We start from the raw sequence: 24246 nt of genomic DNA on the forward strand, positions 1-24246 counted from the left end.
AGCAATGACCCCAAAAAGGTATGTCCTCAAATACATAACGCACCCTGTATATGCTTACACACTTACATACAGGTTTGAATAATATTGTATAGCGCATCAAATCACTGCCATCGCGATTATGTTCTTGGGAAATTAAAATCCTTTCAGTATATATCATTGAAGATTAAACGAAAATTCTCACTTATGGCAAAAGGTGCTGAAACACCATATCCACATACTATATCCACCCAGCGGTCTGTCAGAATCGTTTTTTGGCTGTTCAGCATTTCTCAGTAGGAGATGCCGAGGAAGTGATAACTCGGCAAGGTTCTAAAGCTGCGAGTGCAACACAGTTACTGATATTGATTAATTCAAGATAAAGCTTTAAAATCTGCTCACGGTAGCTGTCTTCGGTATAATCTACTGAGGAAGGGTGAAGCGCCAGAGATACATTGGAGCGTCGGCTAGGTTGAGATACCTACTAGATATTGTTTTTTTGTTTACATTTTCTTTTACCATAATCGAGAATTTTCTCTCCGCGGTAACTGCAGGTAATTTTCCTTCAGAAGTTGAAATATGTTACAAGCATATTTTAATTAAGTTAAGGTACGCTCATTCCTCATTATTCCTTAATGCCGACACAATTGTATTTATACCGACTGCATGCGTAACTCAATCGTTGATATTGATTGTTTCAAGATAAATCTACGGCTTTAGAATCTACTCGTGTTATCTTACATCGGTATCTCCTTCTGAAGATGGCTAAAGCGGTAGAAGCAAACGTGGGAGTACGAGAATTCCGAGGAGATATGGTGTTTTGACACCATTTATCATAGGCGAGTGAAGGCGCATGACTCAGTGGTTAGAGCGTAGAGCTTACGATCATGAGGTTGTGAGTTCGATTCCCGGACCGAGCTGTGTTGTGCTGTGTTCTTGAGCAAGACACTTTATTTCACGTTGCTCCAGTTCACTCAGCTGTAGAAATGAGTTGCCACATCACTGGTGCCAAGCTGTACCGGACTTTGCCTGTCTCTAGGATAACATCAGTGGTGTGGAAAGGGGAGGCTGGTATGCATGGGTGACTGCTAGCCTTCCATAATGAATCATGTTCCGGACTTGTGCCTGGGAGGGTAACTTCCTTGGTGCAATCCCATGGTCATTCATGACCGAAAGGGTCTCCTTCACCTCCTATCATAAGCGAGAATATTTTTTACATAGTAACTGTAGCGAGTTTGCCTTCAGAAGATGAAATATATAACAAACATTTTATCTTTAAGTTTCCGTCCCGTGGTCATTCATGGCCGAAGAGGTCTCCTTCACCTGCTATCATAAGCGAGAATATTTTTTACATAGTAACTGTAGCGAGTTTGCCTTTAGAAGATGAAACATGTAACAAACATTTTATGTTTTAAGTTTCCGTCTAACAAATCCATTCTCTAAGCTTTGATGCTTTTGAAAAAGAGACCTACCAAAGTTCTACACAGATGGAGCGAACTACACAGATAGATTCAAACATGCATTGGCCTTAAGAAGCATTTTCCTTCTTATTTAACTCATAGATTATCTCCTTGGTGCACCTCAGATAATTTTCATGATTTTCCACATCATCGTGATGTATGATACCAATAGTGTCACATATTTTGTTCCATACAAATATTTAAACATCCATTTGTTTTTGTCATATGTATATATAATATTCCTCACTTACACATTTTTTCAAATCTTCCTGCTGGAAATATTTTAGATAGCGGTTACATTTAGTTGACGTTTGAGATCCACAAAATATTTTTGATATCCAATCAAACTTGTTACGATATTCATATACTTACCGTCTGTTACGTTCCACTATTTTCCTAAGGCTACGGATCTCTGAAATTTTAAATTATCAATAAATATATTTAATGACTTTCATTTTCACACGCACGCACGCATGCATACACACACCCACAAACACATACATATATACATATATATGTGTGTGTGTGCATTATATACATAAACTTACCCACATACATACATATACATACACTTATATATGTGAATGTAATTAACATGTATGTGTGTGTAAATATATAGGTAGGAACACAAACACACACACACACGCACACACAAACATTATATACACAGTTTAAAAAGAACATAAAGAAAAAACACTTCCCCTACTTAATTCGAATGACGTAGTCTTATTTTCAAATTTATCTATGTATATATATATATATATATATATATATATATATATATATATATATATATATATATATAATATATATATATATATACACATACATATATATATACATATATATGCATATATATATACATATATACACATATGTACATACACACACCACACAAATATATATATATATATATATATATATATATATATATATATATATAAAGCTGACAGGTATATTTCCATTGAGAGAATGCTAGCTTAAATGCGCAGATAGTAAAGATAGATAGTAAGACAAACAGATAGAATTTATCGATATCATCTAATTTTATATTAATTTTGAAGATCAATAGAAAAATATTAGTAAAAATATGGGTCAGAATGAGATGAATTAGGAAAAACATGCAATGCAAAATTTCTGGATTAAAATTTAGTTTCCAAAAAAAAAAAAAGAAAAAAACATATTCTCCTGGCGTTTCTGTGACAAATCTTGGTATGTTTTTGTATCAGTGTTAGTGCTAGAGTTAGATCGATTTTTTAGTTCATATTTTCATTTTTTTGTTTGCGTGTAATCTCAAGGAATGCACGAAGAAATATATTTGTTACTTGTTGTGTATGTGTATACTGTTTTTTGTTGTGTATGTGTAAATGTAAAGAAAACTAATATGTGCCTTTATTCTAACCTTTGGTGGAAGCTGTATGTGTCTGTGAGTATGCATGAGTGAATTTTCTAATTTTTACATGTTCAAAATTTTTATATGGTAATCTATTACATGTGTGTATGGCAGTTTATTATTCAGTGGCTCTTCGTCGTTCAACGACGGGGATTCAATTGTTTGATTAAGTGAATTACCTACCCCTGAATTAACGATCTCTTTTGTGTCTACAAGTGATCAGGCAGATGCAAGTATATCTTTGGGTTAAGGGGCTTGCTTTCTAACCACATGACTTCGGGCTCAGTCTCACTACATGGCACTTCGAGTATTATTTCCCCTGGCCGACCAAAGCCTTTCGAGTGTTATTTGATGCACGGTAACTGCAAGAACCCCACTCTCTCTTTCTTTCTGTATTTCTCTTTATATCCTCACACACACACACACACACACGCACACACACACACACACACACATACACACACACACACATATATATATATATATATATATATACACAACCATCGATTACATCAACATTGAAGAAACAGCGGCCATAGATGAAATAAGGTCATGCCCCGCCATTGGTCCTGATGGCTTCCCAGCTATTCTCCGAAAGACATGTAAGCAGGCTTTAGCAAAACCACTTCAAATACTTTACCAAAGGTTCCTTGTAAGTGGTATACTTCCTAAAAAGCCGAAAGAAGGCATTATATGCCCTATCCACAAAGATAGAACCAGAGCAGGGGCCAAAATCTACAGGCCAATCTCTTTGACTTCTGATATAAGTAAAATCATTGCATGAACACATATTAGTTGATAGATCATACACACAAAAATACATACATACATACATACACACACGTACACACGAACCTGCCCACACATATATACAAACATACATTCTCTCTATGTCAAATATGCTTTTGCATTTTGTATTTTACAGTGTGCAGAGTATGCCTCTGTTTTTGTGCAGTATGTATTTCTGTTTGTAGCGATGGAAACGCTATAAAATCGGCATATGTATATAACGTGCATTATATCTCCAAGCAATACTTCGGGATCAGCGCATATGGTTAGCCCTATTTAAAAAAATGAGCGCCGGTCTATGAGACGAAGAAGAAAGTTGATATGAAAGCAGAACGAAAAGACAAAGCGTGAACAACAAAGAAATCAGGAATATATAGCATGTTTAATATTTATCTATTGCTTTTGCGTATGTGACATATTAATGTGCGCGTGTGTGTGTGTATGTGTGCGTGTGTTTAAGCGGTATGTTGTGTCCTATGACGTATGATTTTGTAAAATTTTTACTATATCCGATTCGCGTTACTGTGTATAAATTTTGACATTCTATTGTTCTTTCCATTGCACTTTGTATAATTGTGCGTGTTTGTAGTTTTTTCTCTTCGTGTGTATTCGTATGTGTAATAATGTCTATGTCTGTGTGTGGTGCTTGTTTTGTATCGTGTTTACAGTGTCAAAATATAACATAATAATGTATGCGGATATATATATATTATATATATTATATATATATGTATATATATATATATATATATATATATATATATACATGTATTTATAGACGTACATATATATACATATAAACATAAATGCACACATACACATTTATATGTATATATATATATATATTATATATATATATATATATATATTATATATATATATGCGTTTTCTGCATGAATTTGTGCGCATCGTGCGTGTGAAATTGTAGCTATGAATTATTCAAACAAGCTGTATTTGTGTCAATTTCTGTTTATACGCTGCATTTTAAAAATGAATTTATGAAATCATATTGCCGTGGTTTCATTCTATGTATTTATATAAATATGTATATATGTATGTTTATGTGTATGTATTATGCGTAAGTATATAGGTTTGTTTATGTTTCTGTTCGAGTTTATCTGTGTTAGTTTCGTTTAAACATGCCATTCTTCTACCGTGTGTGTGTGTTTGTATATTTATATATACAAATATATACACACATATATAAACATATACATGTAAAAAAATGTGGGCATATTGTGATGTGCCTCTTTTTACGTATGAGTGTATGAATATAGTGTGTGTTTGTGTGTATATATTTATAGTTGTGACCATGCTTATGTATGTGCATACATGTTTCTGCGTATTTCTAAAGTGTTTCTTTTTTAACACTGAATGACACAGCGTTGCTGTGTGTATACGTGTATATGGGTGAAAGCCTGTTCATGTGTGTAGGTGTTTTCAATCAAACAACAAATCGATATGTTTGTATATGCAGAAGAAATGTTTCTTTCCGTTTTTGAATTACTAGATCAAAGGCAACAAAATAAAATAAAGCAAAATGGAATAAATAACAAGAAGAAGAAAAACAAATTGACCAAGATGTACAGATCCAGTTCGAACCATTAAATTTCTTAACATATGAGGAACAACAAAGCAGAAGTAGAACGAAGATTCAAAAATAAATATTGAATAAATAATAAATAATAAATAATAAATAATATATAAATAATAACTAAATAACAAAATATTCTGTAAAAGTGGAAAAGAGATAGAAAAGAAACATAGAAAAAACGAGGATACAAGAAGGTTTGGGTTAAAGAAATTAAGAAATTAATAGTTATTTCATTGACACGTGGTAGTAACCCGTGTGTATGTGTGTGTGTGTGTGTGTGTGCGCGTGTATGTGTGTACGTGCGTGTATAAGGGTATGCTGATTGGTACCTGTGTGCGTACACATGTGTGTTCTTGGGTGCGTGCGTGTGCGAGCTTATATATATATATATATATATATGATAAGCAAACAAATATACATGTATATGTGTATGGATATAATACATACATATATATACATCAATATGTGTATATATATGTGTGTATATGTATGTATTCAATTATATGTATGTGTGTATGTGTATGTATATATATATATATATATATATATGTTAGTGTATATGTCTATATATGCGTGAGTGCGTGCATGTGTGTGTGTGTATTGTAAAGAATCAGTTTTAGAATACAAACGACAAATATTCATTGAACAAAGACCTCAGTCACTGACGTAAAAAGAGCGTAAAAACGCCAACACATTCGTACGTACATAGTTACACACAAACGTACTTACACATATACACACATCCACAATACTATATAATTACATATTTACACACACACACAGGCACACAAGCACACACACACACACACACACACACACTCACATATATATATATATATATATACAGAGAGAGTGAGAGTGAGAGTGAGAGAGCGATACTTTACTATATATTTTACCATACATTAAGGTATATATATACTTTACCATACATTAAGGCGGCGAGCTGGCAGAAACGTTAGCATGCCGGGCGAAATCGTAGCCGTATTTCATCTGCCGTTACGTTCTGAGTTCAAACTCCGCCGAGGTCGACTTTGCCTTTCATTCTTTCGGGGTCGATAAAATAAGTACCAGTGACGCACTGGGGTCGATATAATCGACTTAATCCGTTTGTCTGTCCTTGTTTGTCCTCTCTGTGTTTAGCTCCTTGTGGGTAGTAAAGAAATATATACTTTACCATATATATATATATTTAACCCCCTTTACATACTGATAGATGCATTCACAGACACAAACCAGGCAAATGTAATTTCGTTATTTCATTTCCAAACAACAAACATGGTTGTGGATACGAAATCTCTGAGCAACAACACATGTAACAACATTGACTCACTTATATTTACACATAGGATTATGTATACACGCATGTACTTATATTTACAAACAGAGTACACTCGGAACCACACGCACAACCGCACACCCACCCTCTCACACAGAGACACATACAAGCACAAACTTCCTGGCACGCACTCAAATCAAGCGACCGTGTGCGTGTATTTGCGCCAATATACGCAAATGCGTCGAGCATACACAATTGCCTTGGAAGATGCAGACACGGACAATGGAGCATCCGAATATAGCGCACACAGAGAAGAGTCAAATATAGCAAATAATTAGATAAGAATGATGATGATGATGATGATGATGATGTTGATGATGATTGTTATGATGATGATAACAACAAAATAACAACAACAACAACAACAACAATAATAATGATAATAATAATGATAATAATAATAATAATAGTATCACTTTGATGGGATGCACTGCACTCTCACTCACTCAATAATGATAATAATAGTAGTAGTAGTAGTATAGTAGTAGTATTAATGATAATTTTTATAGCAATAGTAATAATGATAATAATAATAACAATAATAATAATGTATCAACAACGAAACATGCCAAAATATATCAACAATGGTACACACACACACAAACATACACATATACATAAACATACACATATACTCGAATGGTATCTATAGAAGTTGCGCTTCAGACAGCAAACAGGAGGTAGTCAGTACATAATAATAAATTCACCATAACACTTCACACAGATACGCACACACACACACACACACAAACACACACACGCATTGATATACCGCACCCCACCACTACACATATACACAACGCTTTAACATGTCACACATAAAATAGCTTATGCCATATATATATATATATTATATATAATATATATATATATATATATATATATATATACTCAAAGAGCAATAAAGATTCAAGTTAATTTAAAAAATTTACTTGAATATGGTACCTAACTTAGATGCACCAAAAAAACTATACTGATTTAACAATACAGTAATGTGGGGTGATTATAAGCGAGAAAGAAGCAACAAGAATGGATAGGTTTTTAGTACGATCATTTCATACAAGGACAGGTTTTATTAAAAGTTGCAAAGATTCAGCATATAAACCCGAGTCCCGTACTCATCAGCTAAAATACATGTAAGTTCTCTAGACATCCTAGTGTTTGAGGCTATACTCATGAAGTAATGTAGATAATTAACAGATTCTAAAGTTCATTAAAGTTCCTTAAAGATGATGTATAGTCTTATCACAGAATTTTAAAAAAGTTTTGATAGCATCACAGAGAAGGTGACCTAATCCATATGAATTTCCATAGATATGATGAGGGATTATATACTCACAGAAGACAAATTTATCCATTGTTATTAGCATTACAGAGAGGGTGAATTAATCCTTTGTATATATGCACAGATTCCAATGGTGTAGATGTAAATTTCCAGAGAAATGGAGATGAATTTCATATTCACAGGCGATAAATTTACAATGGTTGAACACAATGAGGTAGGTACCAAGCCTTGTTATATGATTAGGTGTTTGCCATATTAATCACACTACTGCTATTCACAAGAGGCTGTAGCTATTTAACTCTTAAAGGTTGAAGGGCTTACTAGATCGGCCAAGAATAGAGAAGGGAATAGAAGAAAAGAGAGAAAATAATGGAGGAGGGAGCAAAAAAGGGGGGGAAAGGGGGACTAAAAGAGAAGAGAAAAGGAAACAGAGAATAAGAAGAAGAAAAAGAAGAAAGAGAAAAGAGAAAGAAATAGGGAAAAAATAATAGAATCTTTAGTAAGAAATATTTCATTAAGAATTTCAAAATTATCATCCAATAAGGATATATTTAACTCCCATTCTGAGCATTATAATGCGGCGTTAACTAAGGCTGGATACAACCAAAAGATTACATTCGTTGATAGGGAGAACTCACGTATTCCTAATAATGAAGTTATCAGTAATCAAGTAAGCAAAAAAGACCAAACCCGAAATAAAAGTAGAATTAAATTAACGGTAAATGCTAATCTAGAGTACAGGCCCAACAATTCAAATAGAAGCATTGACCAGAACATAGGTAACTCGGATAAGATTGAAGTAGATAAACCTAAGATGCACACAAATAAAAATAAAAATAATGGTAATAAATACAATAACTCCGGTGAGATGAATAGTAGTAATTCTACGAACCCTAAATTTTATAAAAGATATATTATGGCTGAATATTCCTTTCAACTGTGCGATACAATCGGATATACAGAACAAATTCAAAGTAATTCTGGAAAAAAATTTCCCTATCTCTCATAGATATCATAGAATTATTTCTAGGAAAACAGTTAGGATTTCTTATTCAACCCTCCCAAATATGTCCACTTTAATAGCTAAAATTATAATAACAAACATTAAACTAGCCAGGGAAAGATAGAAATAAAAATAATATATCAGAATGAATACCATAGCAATAACAATAATACTACCAACAATAAAACAGCAATAGGAACTATCAAAACATAGGTGAAATTAGTAACCACAGAATGACTAAAACATTAACATTAATAGTAATAATAACAATGCCGATATTAATAGAAGTAATATGTTTAATAATAGAAATAATAGAAATAAGGCTAATGGAGAAAATAAGGAGAATGAAAATATCAGTGATATCTATAACAATAATATACAGTTGGATAAAAAGACTAACAATAATAATAACATTACGAATAATATAAGAAATCTTGGTAGGACTTTACACCTAAATGATGAAACGGAAGGATCAATAAGTAATAACAATACTTTAGATATCAGTACCAACTATAGAAATGATAATCAAATAATAGGAACCTTAAACATCTACCCAGGAATAATCCAAGGCCTGAAGTTTTTCCTCCTGTGTGTAAGTGTAGAATAAAATCAAAATGCCCGGCACCTGGTCTATGTAGGGAAAATAATGTAATCTATAAATGTACCATATCCACGGAGAATAACAAATATTTTTACTTGGCTGTACAATTAATTTTTTAGCCAGAGTTAGAAATCACATCTCGACTTTTAAATTACGTCATAAGCTGGTACCACCACACTTTCAAACAAAATCTGGGAACTCAAAAAACTAACAAAATTATACCCTTAATTGGGAAATAGTTAGGAGAGCAATTCCGTATAAAAATAGTAGGGTTGGTTGTCAACTATGCTCCATGGAGACGTACGAAATTCTAAAGCATAGTAAACATAGAAACTTATTGAATAACCTATCGAACTAGGTCAAGTTTGTGTCCACGCTAATTGAAGACTTTAAAATATTTTAAATGATTGGAATATTCATAACTAGATAGATAGATATAACTTGATTTCTACTAGTATAGCACTGCTTTAAGTAGATAACTAAGAGTTCTCACATTACAGTTATCTTTATCCTTTTCCTTATATCTACATCAGTTTTTTGAGAACAGGGAAATGAATAGTACTTATTCGCTACTTATTGAGACTTTATTTAATTTCAAACTCGCAATTTTTAAATTCTTAATTTTAAATCTTAATTGTAATATTTAATTTTAATTCCTAACTTAATCTAATTTAAATAGCATAACTCTAATAAATTATAATTAGTTACTGTAGCCCCATAATTCTATTTCATAATTAAATAATAAGGCTATTCCCTCGGTGATAATATGATTATCTTCATTAGGATAGACAATCCCCTAACACCTTGTAAATGATCTTATAAGATTGACCTGTAGTCGGTCAATGTATGAATAATAACGACAACTCCTTAAGACAATAAAATGAATAAATTAAATAAGTAAATTTTTAATGACTTTTTGATAAGATTATACTTAGATTTTCCTAATGTATTTTCTGGTGATTTTAGCATCTGACCCCTTAACCCCTGACTGTGTTATCTCTTTAGATTCTCTTTAAACTCATAGCTGATTTCAACAACAATAAATTAACGGTTTACTGGTCAAAGAATAATATTCCCCCTCCAGTTCCTAGATGCCTGTTGATTAAAACCAGACTTACAGTCTACTAGCTCTTCTGTATAACTAGAACCCTCTTTTTTCTTTTTCTTTTTTCCCTTCTTTCCCTATTTCTTCTCTTTTCTCTTTCTTCTTTTTCTTCTTCTTCTTATTCTCTGTTTCCTTTTCTCTTCTCTTTTAGTCCCCCTTTCCCCCCCTTTTTTGCTCCCTCCTCCATTATTTTCTCTCTTTTCTTCTATTCCCTTCTCTATTCTTGGCCGATCTAGTAGCCCTTCAACCTTTAAGAGTTAAATAGCTACAGCCTCTTGTGAATAGCAGTAGTGTGATTAATATGGCAAACACCTAATCATATAACAAGGATTGGTACCTACCTCATTGTGTTCAACCATTGTAAAATTTATCGCCTGTGAATATGAAATTCATCTCTATTTCTCTGGAAATTTACATCTACACCATTGGAATCTGTGCATATATACAAAGGATTAATTCACCCTCTCTGTAATGCTAATAACAATGGATAAATTTGTCTTCTGTGAGTATATAATCCCTCATCATATCTATGGAATTCATATGGATTAGGTCACCTTCTCTGTGATGCTATCAAAACTTTTTTAAAATTCTGTGATAAGACTATACATCATCTTTAAGGAACTTTAATGAACTTTAGAAATCTGTTTAATTATCTACATTACTTCATGAGTATAGCCTCAAACACTAGGATGTCTAGAGAATTACATGTATTTTAGCTGATGAGTACGGGACTCGTTTATATGCTGTAATCTTTGCAACTTTTAAAAACCTGTCCTTGTATGAAACGATCGTACTAAAAACCTATCCATTCTTGTGCTTCTTTCTCGCGTATATATATATATATATATATATATAGCGTGACATACCATATATATCAATGACGTATCAGACATAAAAATAATTCATACACAATAACACATTGCATACATAATAATATATCACATATACCATAGAGTATCACACGCACAATAACATAACACATGCTTGATAACATATTACAAATACCATATCGCGTACACAATAATAAATCACTTCCAGAATCATCTATAACGCAAGGTGATATATCACATATAGAATGGTATATCGCATATTCACACTATCATGGCACACAAACACACACACACACACACAAGCACAATAATATAGTACTTGTGCACAATAATATATCATATATGCAATATTATTCAACCTACACACACAATAACGTTAGTCACAGGGTACATATTAACGTATCAAGGTATTGTGCTACAATATACAACACCAAACTCCATTCATAAAACATCGTATACACAAAGCGTTATCTCCCACACAATAACACGGTACATCACGTTCATAATATAACATCTAATCTAATATGAGCCACAGTATATGCACAACAGTTTGCCATTTACACACAGGCGCGCTCGCACACACACATACATATATGTATATGCATGTATATATATACACACACACATATATATGTGTGTGTATGTATGTATGTATAGTACAATAACATACTTCAATAAAAGGAAAGGAAAATAAAGCCGCAATGACGCAAGCATCCATGCACAAGTGTGTCTACCTTTTTCGTTTCAACCAATACAGAACCGAGACTTGCAAAGTTGGAAAGTAGTTCACGAACACACACTCACACACAGAGACACACAGACAAACAGACAGGAACACACTACATACACACTACATACAAGCACAAAAACATATAATATATATATATATATATATATATATCTATATATATATATATATATATATATATAATATATATATATATAAATAAATATATGTACACAAACACAAGAAGTAGAACCTACTTCATACGTACATCAACAGACATAACTATTCGTGCATTTATGAAAAAAATCCCGCAAACATTGGAAATAAACAAACACGGAGACAATAATCTAAGTGAAGTATATGCACACATACACAAATACAGGCCGCTTTGTAATAGAAAACACGAAAGGAATATATTTTTTGTTTGGAAAACTAAATTTTAATCCACCTAATTTATAATTCATGTTATTCTAATTCATTTCATTTCGAGCCACATTTTAAGTACATTTTCCATTGGTTCTTGTGAGATAATAAATAAACAGATATTGATGAAATCTATCTATCTATTTATCTATCTATCTATCTATCTATCTATCTATCTATCTATCTATCTATCTATCTATCTATCTATCTATCTATCTATCTATCTATCTATCTATCTATCTGTCTAGCGAATGTTTTAAAAAAAGATGGGTGAATGTAGCAAGGATGGCACGTATGAATGACGTAGCAACCTTGAGCATAATCCTATGAACCCAGAAATTGAAAACAGAGGGTTACCCACTTGCAAACAAATGTGGTAACATATAACAATATTGACCGAGGTTACCGTGGTCTTTTTCGTAGGCTTTTCTTCCCACGGATAAACCTTATCTGCTTCCCCCTCTACACCGTACATCATGACACTGTGATAGACGATCCCTATTGATCGTTTTTTCCCCTCTTCCCCTTTTTTCCTCTCTTCTTTTTTCTTTTCTCATTTCTTTTGTTTCTTTTCCTTTTTTTCTCTTTTTCTTTTTTCCCTTTTACGATCCCTTTTGATAGAAAGCCTACGCCACCTTTTTTTCCCCCAAAAGAAAAGCTCTACCTTGTAATTTGTCCCATCTGTGTGCAACCCTGTGTGGCCAATAAAGAAACTTATCTATCTATCTAACTTTCATTCTTTCTTTCTGTGTATATGAGAGTGTTTGCTGGCAAGCACCTCTGGAGGTAGAGAGTAGTAAGTGCAGTGGTGTTTTTGTTTTTCGGAATCCCTACAGGTGTTGAAAAAAACCAAAAAAACACGCTCACTAATATGTTCCAAAAGGAGGTCATTCGGGTCAGCGACATCTATGGATAACTTCCAGCAGCCCTTAGTCCAGTAGTGCTTGTGAGAAACGCTAAGGGTTCGAAATATAGTATAAATGCATGGACGTGCTGTGAGCCGGGCCTGTTCGAAATGCTCAAAGAATATGGACAAAAGGTTTAAGCAAGATGCTTATGAACAGTGTATTTGTTCTATGAAATCTGGGGTAAGGTGTTGATTAACTTGATTCAAATATCTCCTCTGACTGAACAGTTACCTCAAAAGAGGTAAATACTTCTTAATAATATTTGGTACGATTAGAAATTTGAATTTGAAATTAAGGAATTATTACATAAAAGATGCGCAGAATTCACATATTTGAAGTTTTTTGTTTACTTATTACGAAACACTTAAAATTTCTGGTCAGTGATTCTCATGTTCAGCATTATTTCTTTCTTCTTAGAAATCGCCAGAAATATATATAACCTGTGACATATTAATTAAGCAATTTATGAAGCGAGACATTTAATTATAGAGGAAAAATAATTACTCTGACAGAAATTCGTGAAATATGTTAGTTTTTTAAATTGATCATCATATAGCGTTCGTTCTTTAGTAATCAATCGAAAGAGCGAAAAAGCTCTTAGTGTTCACATACAAGATAACTGTTTCCAGTTCTTTACTGGTAGTTAATTGAATCGGCCTTGAAGATTTCAACGGTAAAGATGTCTTGGCGGTATTTGAACCCGGAGCCAATGATCTAGAAACAATCCTGCAAGATATGTTCTCCTATACCCCTAATAATTTTGCCAATCTTCCTCAAAAGGTAAAGTAATAATATGTAACTATTCCGTGGGCTTTGTAGAAAGATTTCGGTTGTATATTCCGCTTACCAATGTTACATCTATAGCCTTCTTTGTTCCTAAATACATGATAAAGCTACATTCAAATGTGGCTGCACATTGAAACCCGACCTACAGAGCTGCCAGACAAATTAGGTTTGGTAAGTCGATCGATAAAGGTTATATCAGTGCATGTTGATTCCTCAAAGTAATTTAAGAAGAAAAAATAATCAAGTATTAAATTATTATTGTGAATTTTGTTTTTAAAAATTTATATAAAATTAGGCAAAATATTTTTTTTTAAAAAAAGCATCTTTTAACTGGCTGGAACACTCACATTAGTGAAATCCTGAATCAGTATTAATAAAGAAATTATTGAGAAATTTCTGGTTACATAAAATAGATAATAATGGTAAGAAATATAAAACGTAAAGCAAATATTCCAAATAATCGATAAATAACTCTTTCAAACTAATCAATAATTAACTATTTAAACTAGTCGATAAATACAAAACGTTAATGATGGAATAAAGGTGAACTGCACGAGACGAAAACAAAACTAAAGAAAACCACAAAAGAACTGAATAAAAATAAATGAAAACTTTTATGCTGGATGTTATTCAAGAACTGGAATGTGTGTCTGGGTTTGAAGTATAAAGAGTTAAAGTATGTGAGCGAAGGTACGATGGGTCAAAGCATATGGGTTAAAGTTAGTCTGTATTATGAAAGAATAACGTATTATTATGGGTAAAATTTTGATGGGATAATACGTGATGGGGGTAAAATATGATGGGATAAAAGTGTGGTGCATTAAATTGTTGCGGATAAATACGACTGGTTTACGTTCTGTTCTTTTATTCTTTTACTGGTTTCGGTCGTTTCACTGCAGCCATGCTGGAGCAGCGCTTTTAGTCGAACGAATCGGACCCCAGGACATATTCTTTGTAAGCCTAGCACTTATTCTATCGGTTTCATTTTGCCAAACTGCTATGTGACGGGGACGAAAACAAACCGACATCGGTTGTCAAGCGATGGTGGGGGGACAAGCACACACACACACATATACATACATACATACATACATACATACATACATACACACATACACAAAGACACACATATATATATATGTATAGGGAGAATTCACAAAAACACAAAAGACGAAGACAGGTGGTGTAGACAACAAACAGATGTATCAGTATAAAGGCTCAGGAAGTGAAAAAGGTTTTAACGTTCCGAGCCTACGCTCTTCCACAGAAAGGAACACAGAAAGAAACCATGAGAGAAAATAAAGAATGTGTAGTGGCTAGCGATCTATTATATGTATGTGTGTATATATATATATATATGTATATATATATATATATATATATATATATAATATATATATATATATATATATATTATATATATATATATATCACCGTGATCACCGTGACCGACCAGGCTATCAGATGTTGCTACACATCGCTGGTCACAATGCACTTCGCATTGTTTTAGCCTTCAAGTGACGCCATCCCGCTGGCTAAGCGAGCAGGCCAACAGAAGAAAGAGTAAGAGAAAGCTGTGGCGAAAGAGTACAGTAGGGATCGCCACCACCTCCTGTCGGAGCCTCGTGGAGCTTTATGAGTTTTCGCTCAATAAACACTCACAACGACCGGTCTGGGAATCCAAACCGCGATCCTACAACAGCGAGCCGCTGCCCTAAACACTGGGCCATTGCGGCCTCCACACACATACACACACACATACACACACACACACACATACACACACACACACACACACACACACACACACATATATGTATAAAACAGGATTCTTTCAGGTTCTGTTTACCAAACCCGTTCACAAAGGTTTGGTCGGCCTGAGGCCATAGAAGACACTTGCTCAAGGTACCACGCAGTTGGACTGAACCCAGAACCATGTGTTTCGGAAGCAAGTTTCTTACCACACAGCCACACCTGCGCCTAAGTTGGTTTTTTAAAAATCTTTTACTTTTTTATGTTTTCCCTTGCTTCAGTCATTAGACTGCGGCCATACTGGGGCACCATCACTCTGAGGGATTTAGCGGAAGGGATTGACTCGAATTGTGGTTTTAAGCCTAATATTTAAACCAAAGCTATCAGACTCTTTACCGAGCCGCAAAGTTACGGGACATAAAACAAAGAAACTGTGGAGGCGCAATGGCCCAGTGGTTAGGGCAGCGGACTCGCGGTCATAGGATCGCGGTTTCGATTCCCAGACCGGGCGTTGTGAGTGTTTATTGAGCGAAAACACCTAAAAGCCCCACGAGGCTCTGGCAGGGGATGGTGGTGATCCCTGCTGTACTCTTTCACCACAACTTTCTTTCACTCTTACTTCCTGTTTCTGTTGTACCTGTATTTCAAAGGGCCGGCCTTGTCACTCTCTGTGTCACGCTGAATATCCCCCAGAACTATGTTAAGGGTACACTTGTCTGTGGAGTGCTCAGCCACTTACACGTTAATTTCACGAGCAGGCTGTTCCGTTGATTCGGATCAACCGGAACCCTCGTCGTCGTAACCGACGGAGTGCTTCAAAAGAAAACAAAGAAACACCAGTTGTCAAACGGTGGCAGAGGACAAACACACCACAAATACAAATACATTCACCCACACACAGACACGAAGCAAGTGAAGCAGTAAGATAAAATATTAGTTTCGAAGTATAAATTGGGCTATTTGAATGTAACAGTGTAGTCGATGACGTATTGTAGAATGTACAGGGTGCGGCAGAAGTAACGACCTTTAAAATGTCCTACGTGTCAGAAATATAGGTTGTAAGTGGTTCATCCCATTGCAGGAAGCCATATATTGGTGTAAAGTATGGAACGAGCGTTGGTCCGATCTAGCAATTGTCATAATACTATTTTGTTATGAAGTGTGCATAGAGAAAGAGGGTAGGAGGGGAAAGTTTGAGTGTAAGTAACTTAGGTGGTTCTGGGCTAAAAAGGAATTATATACATAAATAGGTAAGGGTAGGGTGTTGAGTAGGTGTTTAATTATTGGTTTATTATATGGGTTTGTGAAAGCGCATGGCTTAGTGGTTAGGGCATTCGGCTCACGATCGCAAGGTCGTGAGTTCGATTCCCGGCGATGCGTTGTGTCCTTGAGCAAGACACTTTATTTCACGTTGCTCCAGTCCACTTAGCTGGCAAAAATGAGTTGTACCTGTATTTCAAAGAGCCAGCCTTGTTACGATCTGTGTCACGCTGAGTCTCCCTGAGAACTACATTAAGGGTACACGTGTCTGTGGATTGCTCAGTCACTTGCACGTTAAATTCAAGAGCAGGCTGTTCCGTTGATCGTATCAGCTGGGACCCTCGTCCTCGTATCCGAAAGAGTGCTCCTATGTGGATTTGGAGTAGGGTAGCGTATATGTGTTAGGTATTTTGCGTATTTAACTGTAAGTTTGGGATGGTGTAAGTGGTTAAGGCAAGGTATTGCGCTGGTGAGTAAGTCAACTACTAGGACTGAGGCTGGGATAGTAATATATATAGGATAGAGTGGGTTTAACGAAAATTAGAAAAGACAAATTGGCCTATATGCCGACAAAAATAAATATTTTCATGTTTTTATATTCAGTAGAGGCGGTTTAGGCATTAATATATTCAGGCGTTCCGTTAAACAGAGATCGCACCGCTTATCGGTAGTGCTATAAGACGAGGTGATATCCAGGATACACCATTGGATATATCTATCCCTTGGAGGCTTTCAACACCTCTAACTTATACCTATCTATCTATCTATCTATCTATCTATCTATCTATCTATCTATCTATCTATCTATCTATCTATCTACCTATCTATCTATCTATATACATATATGTATATATATATATTCATATATATATATGTATATATATTATATATGTATATATATATATATATAATATATATATATAGATATATATTAATATAGAGAGAGAGAGAGAGAGAGAGAGAGAAAAAGAGAGAGAGAGAAAGACATATATGTAGACACAATTATATATATACATATATTGTCATATATCGCATATTTGATTTATACATATGTTAATATAAAATTATGATACATACATACGTATATATATATATATATATATATATATATATATATATATATATATATATACACACATATAAATACACATACAAAAACGTATATATATATAGATATATTTATATATATATACACGTATATATACATATATATAGACAGAGCACATGGTGATGATCGCAGCCGCATGGCTGAAACGCATAATAGAATACAAGTAAAATAATACACACACACACACACACACACACACACACACACACAATGTATACATATAAACATTTCATAAATATGACGCAAAAGCTAACATAGAAACGGCTTAGCTTATCAGCAAACAAGTATCAAACATGAAAATCAAAACTGCTTCCTATAGACAGGAAGAAGCCGGTTTCAATAGTTAGAAAATTTGAAGTTCAAAGACAGCATACCATCAGTAGGAGACACGACACCGTTCTCGTGATCCTAGCTTACAATAAAAGAAAACCAGCAGTAACAATGGAAATTACCGAGATTTCATTCCAAAAGAGATGATTGTGTCTGTTATAAAGGAAATATAATAGAGAAAACCTTCTGCCAAACTGAATATATCTAAAGGACACATGAAAGGTATATACACACAAACGAATGCAATGATACATATGAAAACTGGAAAATTAGCCTCTTTTTCCAAAATACAAACTTATATAACCACATATATAAAATAGTCAACAACACACAACGTGTGTGTGTCTGTATACATAATATATATATATATATATATATATATATATATATATAATATATAGATATTATCTATATATACATATTATATATACAATAGGATATATATGTATATGTATATTATATATATATATATATGTGTGATATATATACATATAAAATATATGTATATTATATATACATATATATGTATATATATATACATATATATATATTATATATATATATATATATATATATATGTATATATATATATATATATGTATATGTATATAAACACATACTTATATGCCCACATAAAACGTGCATACCAGTAAACAGACACGTGAAATATATGTATGATGTGTGTATGTGTGGTGTGGTGTGGTGTTGTGTGCTGTGGTGTGTGTATGTATGTATGTATGTATATATAGATATAAGCATATAGATATATTTATATGTGATCGAGTGTATATTTATTTTGCCTGTGTATAACACAACAAAGAACTACATATATATATATATATATATATGTATGTATGCATGTATGTATGTATATATGTATGTATGTATGTATGTATGTATGTATTTATGTATATATATATATATAATATAATATATATATATATATATATTTCGTATATATATAGAAAGAATGAGAGAGAGAGAGAGAGATGGGGAGAAAGAGAGTGAGGGAGAGCGGAGAGTGTTTGTGTTTCCATGCATGTTTGTGTGTGTATATAGCCTTTTAGAGAACTAAAAGTTGAAATACATTCAGGGTAAATAAAGAATTGGAGACAGTTTAAACAATTGAAGTTGCCAACGTGTTTTCACAACGTTTGTCGAATCACTAATATTGGTGATAATTTCCAACTCTATTAAGATGTCTATAAGCTCTATTTTTTTCCTTTAACCACAATAGGTGGAAAGGATATCTTCGTTTTTAACTCGGCCTTTTCATAACTCGTCCTCCTCTTATTCAGAACATAGCACGTAAGTTTTTGAGAAGTATAGATTTCGTATATTGATTTTATTAGAGACACTATTTCCGATTTTTCTTTATATATATTATTTTATATTTGCATTTGTTGATCGATGTTTATGTGCAAACTACACGCAATTAGCACATTTGTTTGCTCATCTATACGTATTTTGCTTCTGTAATTTTACTGATATAGAAATATAGTTAACTTTACACAAATACACACACAGATATATATATATATATATATATATATATATACATGTATATATGCGTGTGTGTATATTCATATACATATGTGTGTGTATTTATCATGGCGCATATACACACGTACAAATTCATTTATACAAACATACAAACGCAGATACATATTTGAAAAGAGTGGAGTCAGCAAGGAGTAAGTTTGGACATTTACTTTTCATTCACTACAATTTTTTCTACGCAACTTGGTCCCCCAGGCGTTCAGGTACTTGATTGAGCAACTGTTTCTCCGCATTATGTGATCTAGTTGTGTTTCCTCAGGCGAAACGTAAATATTTTCCCCGTAAATTCAAAATGCTTGGCTTCAAGAACATCATTCTGTCTGTCGTGACCTGAATTTAGTAGCAGTCACTGGGCTTATCTGAGGTGTGTTGTTACTGAAGGACCGTTAGCAAACTGCTTAGAATGCGTAGATGTTGTGGGATGGTGATTCTGCCACTGTTAAAGTGGTTGCTATTTTAAAGGGATTGGCATTTAATTTCTTTGTACTGTTGATTTGTTCTTCATGGTTGGTTATATATGCACTCGTCCTTAGCTGACCTTTAAGATTCGGCCTATACGTACAGACAGCACAGGGTAAATTCGAAGTTGGACGAGCTTTATACTGTATTCTACTGCATTCTAAACAGAATATACCATAACTATATATGCATATATACATACATGCATATATATATATATATATATATATATATATATATGCATGTATGTATATATACACTTGGGCAAGTGTCTTTTGTCTCGTACAGGCCAAAGCCTTGTGAGTGGACTTGTTACACGGCATATGAACGAAGCCCGTCATAGATATATATATATTGATTAAATTCTAGATAGGTTCAGAGGTCCTATAATTTATGGGAGAGAAAATTGGATGTGCAAATATTATGCGACTGCCGAAGGTATTAACACCTTGCGTCAGGGGAAATATATTAGATTGGTGGCTGAACTGTAGACCGAATGTCGGCGTTACATTCATAGCAATCATCGCCATTTCCGGTACGTAGTCTTAGTAATTATTTGTTCATTTTGGCAAGAACCAAAGCCGTATGATCTTTGACATTTACTGAATATCAGGTTAATGTTAGTGGGAGATCGAAGTCATAGCAGCGAAGCAAATGTCTAAAAATTTCAGAAAATAACATAATAGATTCTTAAACGAAACTTGTTAGGAAACGATTAACTTTTAAGATGTCAGGAATGCAAGTTTCTCTTGAGAGGTCATTTTGTCCTTCAGGTAATATGTGCGCCATTCGGAAGATGGCAAACAGCCGAATAATTCTTATGTGGTCCGATGTATAACTACAAAGATAAGCTCTTAAAATAGAATCGATCGTTGTTTATTGCTTTGTCTTAAGTCACATGATACTTGCAAGTGTGTTTCACTGTAGAAGATTTATTACAATTTCCTTGCATCAGGGATAAAAAGGAGACATCATGACAGAAACAGATTTTATTATTTTTTATTTTATGTTCGAAATGACGTTTCTAAATTTTGACTATCGTTTAAATGGATTATGATTATATTACATTCAAAAAGAGAGATGAATTTTGCAGAAGTAATTCCGAATGAAAGAAACTATGATATGAAGATAATTCTTTGTAGATTCAAAGGTTTATCTGTTTGTATATTCCGTTGCAGACAATATTTGTAGACACAAAGACGGTGAGATAACAGAGGTAATAGCGGAGAAGCGGAATAAATGCTTCAGTTTGCTTTGTATTATTTAGTGAAAATATTAAATACATAGGTGTATACACATATATGCCTACATCTATACATATGCATACATATGTATGTATGTTTGTATGTATGTATAATATATATATATTATATATATACATACAAACATACATACATATGTATGCATATGTATAGATGTAGGCATATATGTGTATACACTTATATATATATATATATACACATATATATATCTCTTAAACATTCACATGAAAGATAAAATGTTGGAACAAATCCAAACGCTATACAACATTTCTCACTTCTACATTATCACATTCTCTGTTATTATATTCCGTTACAATATGTACAAGTTTTCAAAAGTCAATAATACACATAATCAAAGAGATATGAGCATGAATAAGTATATAGAGTTATAACCGATGATGCATACACATAAACACACAACACACACACACACACACACACACATATAATATATATATATATATATATATATATATATATATATATGTTAAGGATATGGTTCGTGTGTAATAACAATATTGAAGAATTCAATATGTGCAGATGTGTCTACAATTTGTTTGGCCGGTGATCGGCATCAATGGACATACCCATCTAACGAAGATGATTACAATCAAATCTACATCACCGTGAATATTTTCTTTCCATAAATATGTGATTATGTGTGTGTGTGTGTGTGTGTGTGTGTGTGTGTGTGTGTGTGTGTGTGTATGTGTGTGTGAGCTAATTTTTTCTCTACCTTTCTTCGATTATTGTTCACTCGTTTTACACCGTAAAGTTTTCAAGTCTCCCATAACCGGCACTATATCCAAAATTGGTCAAGATCATCTGAATGGGGAATGTCAACGCTTCCGACTCTGTAGGGATGCAGGTGTTGAGGGTACAGTGGATTCATTGAAAAGGTGTGCTAAAAGAATTTTCATAATTATTTTTGCAGATTTGTTTTCAAATACATTTTAAAAAATTTTGACTCTTTTTCTATATTCATGCCAATGACCTAAATAAAAACTGACACTCCCTGTTTATCTATCTATCTATCTATCTATCTATCTATCTATCTATCTATCTATCTATCTATCTATCTATCTATCTATCTATCTATCTATCTATCTATCTATCTATCTACCTTCCTATATTTATCTGTCTACATCTATTTATCTACCTATCATATATATTTAAATGATAAACTTCTTGAACGTTTTATAGATTTGTACAGTTCCAGAGACGGGTTGGTTCTGTAGTTTTCGAATTAGCTTTCTCCTTTCTGATTTTGAGAAACGTAATTTCTCAAGATTGTTATTTAGACAGTGTGTTACATATCCCAGGGCCCCAGTAATTGCAGGTATAAATCTGAAGTTGTAATTTGGATATAGTAACTACAGATTTCTCAATAGTTCAGCATAGGTGTCCTCTTTTTTCACTGATCTTCAGCTGGGCGGCTACTTTCCACAGCTGTGCACAATTTCTCTTCTCTATCTCAAATCATTATATCAGGTCTCTTGTGCTTACATTTTATTGAAGTCTTCACTGGTACATTCCACTAGCATTCCCTTTTATTATGAGTAGCTATGGCTTCTACCATATTGTAGGTTTTTATTTCTTTGTCCTCGGCATTATCTTCCAACTGATTTCATTATAGAGTGTGCTAGCGACAACGTAATGTCTGATTGGTAGATAATATCATGATGACATTTTTGGACAACTGCTTATGATTTGGGTGATATCTTCCCTGTGAACTCCACAAATCTGCATCGGTTGTCATATTTTACGACTTTTCCTGCATCTCTATTCGTTTTGTGCATCAGTTACTTGGTTGATATTTCCTGCTCCTAGATTGCAAAGGAATACCCTTCAAAGTGGGAGGTAGTAATCCGGCTATTGGTCCATGACAAACTGCTTTGCTTATCGATGTTACTATCATCACGGAGCTTTCTACTAATATATCCACTCATAGTCTTGTGTTCATATAGGCTCATTCTTTTATCTGATGATACGTTTCGGTAGAGTCGCGCAACTTCTCTGGGCATGTATTCTAGGTTATCAGACAAAGAATGTTGCTCAAAGAGTTGCGTTCCAAGTCTTAAGATTTTATCAGCGTCATGTTTGCAAACTTGGTCAAGGGATAGACTTCGGCACTAGGTAGTTAAAAGATGTTGCTGAAGGGATATGATGCAACATTCATAGGCATTTTGGATGGATGTTTAGCCTCTACCGCCTTGTTTTCGTGGAAATTATGTGTGCTTGTTAGTATTTTTCGGGTTTTCACATCAATGACTCGGATCTCATCAAGCATCCAATCAAG

Source organism: Octopus sinensis, linkage group LG7 (assembly GCF_006345805.1).
Source record: "Octopus sinensis linkage group LG7, ASM634580v1, whole genome shotgun sequence".
Lineage (NCBI taxonomy): Eukaryota > Metazoa > Mollusca > Cephalopoda > Octopoda > Octopodidae > Octopus > Octopus sinensis.